Source organism: Meleagris gallopavo, chromosome 1 (assembly GCF_000146605.3).
Source record: "Meleagris gallopavo isolate NT-WF06-2002-E0010 breed Aviagen turkey brand Nicholas breeding stock chromosome 1, Turkey_5.1, whole genome shotgun sequence".
In the NCBI taxonomy this organism is placed as follows: domain Eukaryota; kingdom Metazoa; phylum Chordata; class Aves; order Galliformes; family Phasianidae; genus Meleagris; species Meleagris gallopavo.
This window is the reverse complement of record NC_015011.2, coordinates 135,307,005-135,309,758: the sequence shown is the minus strand read 5'-3', so window position 1 is coordinate 135,309,758 and position 2,754 is coordinate 135,307,005.

Sequence of the window (2,754 nt, the reverse complement as noted above, 5' to 3'; positions counted from 1 at the left end):
AGTAATTTGCTTTGATGAGGGAGGGAAGGTAGGCTGTGGACTGATCCATGGAATGAAGAGCATGAATCTAGTCTATTTAAGGATAAATACGCAATGCAATGGATGGTTCTCTTGGGCTTTGCAACTTAAAAGAGAGTGTCTTGAGAGAGAGCTGTATTTAGAGCTGCTCAGGGGATGATGAGTGGGAATGCCTGTGTTTAATGAGCATGAACACTTATTTGCTCATTTCAAATAAAGAAGTCATAAAGGAAGACATTAAGCACAAACAAAGCCAGGTATTGCCATGCTTCAAAAACTTCCAGCTGTTTCCAGGTCATGCGGTGACCTCATACTTCACCAAGGGGCAGCTCACAAAGCAGAATGCCACCACCATCTGACATTGAGGACTGGGCCTTCCTTGTCACTCTCCTCCTGACCTAGCATTCTTTGAATAACTGAGGCACACAGCCCGGCTGTATGGATTTGTCTGTGTTTAAAGAGCAGTGTGTTTCTGTCAGCACCACCTTTATCATTACAAACAGTCCCATTCAGCTCCCCTGCAATATTTCCATGCTGGTGGTGGGATTCAACATTCCAAGGACACAGAGGCACTATGAGAGGAAGTAAAACAGAGATAGACACAGGTATTTAACAAGGTCCCAGCACACTCATGACGTGCTGGGGCACTTGAGCTGTAGCTGGCGTAGCAAATACCTTCCACCACTTGCTCAATTTGTCCCCAAAACAAGGTCAGCTCAGCAAAAACCAAGCCTGTTTTGTGACAAACATTTCACCCCATGTGAACTTACAAAACACCTGTCGCCTTGAGACCAAATGGGGCATGTGGGAAGGACGACATCCTGCCATAGGAACATACTCAGGGATATATGAACATACGTAGGGAAATGTAGCAAGGGAGCAAATAAACAGGCTCTAATTTTCTCCAGCAAAATTAGGCAGCTTTCAGACTGCAGGATACTAGAAAGGTTGAACTGCTCTGGTGCCTCTACAGTGATTCTTGGCTCAGGTTTTTTGGCTGGCACACAGGCTGACCTTCCTGCTCTCAAAGGGATTTTACTGTAGCACAGAAATCAGACAGAGAATGCAGTGTGCCGCCCACCTCCGAAAGCTGTCCCAAGTGTCTGAATTCCAAACCATCTGGAGACCAAGCACGGTGGCCACGTCGCCACATTGCCAGGAAGGATAATGAGCAGCCTCGCTGTAATTACATGATGTCCTCAGGTGCTCTAAACCAAAACCAAAACAAAACAAAGCCCCAGACAACACCCACAGCCTGCCTAGGTGAGCTGCTATCCAAACAGGAACGTGTTCCACGTGATTTCCTGTCAAACAACTTTCTATGTTCTTCATGCCCATACTTATCACCATGGGGAGCTCCCAAGAAAACTCAAAGATTTGGGAAATTATCTTGCAACAAGCCTATACATCTGAAGGCTAGAGAGCAAATTACAGGCTCTTATTTTTTCTCCAAATATTGTCACCCAAGCTCTGTTATTATCTATATTGCATTACAGTGTATCATGAGCTATTTGACTTGAACAACATACGACTTGAATTCTTCACTGGAGACTGGAGAGCATTCTTATGGGGCACTGTGCTGGGCCTGGTGAACCTGTTCTCCCCAGGCTGGCAGGAGGATTTTACAACCTGACCTCAAGAACACTTCTGCATACTGGGAACATGCCCACATTACCAGCTTTTTCTCCTAAATCCTCCTAGGGATCTGAAACAATGTGCAGTACTCTCTGACCCTATTGCAGCCTATTATTTGGGGCAAATTCCTATGAAACAGAGATGAACCTTGAAGTGAGCAGTGCATGGAAAGTCGATAGCAGTGTGGTGAGGTGCATCCCTGGCTCAGCCAGTCATATGCTGTGGTGCCTGGCCCATTGGGCTGCCTCAATCTGCAGTCTCCTTTATTAGGCTATGGTGAATGTACAAAAGTAACATTATCGCTGGGAGCTGCTGGTGACACTCACAGGAGTCCTCACTCTGACTGAATCCCATTAGCCTGAAACACACAAGCTCAAAAGTGCAGAGACACAGGTCTCTGTTTCAAGACACTGCAGAAAACATCTGTTAAGGGCACCGTGTTCTCTTTTTATAGTACACACTATTTATTATTAACTAAAAAAATGTTGCTGCACCTGTTTTCTGCCCTAACTTTTCTGTATCACCGTAAGAAGCTACTGATATCTGTTCTCAGCACAACAAAGAGCTACATTTCAGCAGTGCATCAGTAGCAACTCAAGTACAACAGAACCTTGCTAAATACGGAGATGATTGCTTTAAGTGCTCCAAACGCCATGACTTAGTAGCGGAAGCAGAGCTGTAAATCAATAATCATACTTGAGTTTTAGGTCTTTTTTTTTTTTATTACGTGGACAGTAAATCAATGCATGAAGTAGGAGTTACAGCAAGGATCCCTCTGCTGGTACGGGCTCCCTGCTTTCTCTTTCTGCATGGATGCCTGCCATTCGAAAGAGCGGTACCAAAGGTGATCAGCAGCTGATCGATTAGTAACTCTGCTACGTACTCTGACAGTTGCTTCCCCTCCCCGTTCCCCCAGCCCCACCAAATCCTCTCAGGAAGTTTTCCCGAGCAGCCGGCAGGAGGTGGACCGGTTCAGGAGGGGCCGGCTGGCTCTGTGGGGATGCGGTGGCTGCAGCTGTGCCCCCGGGCTGGAGCGGGGCTGACTTACGGCACCCGGCCGAAAGCCTGCGGGACAACGCGATCTCCCGGCCGGGCCGAGCC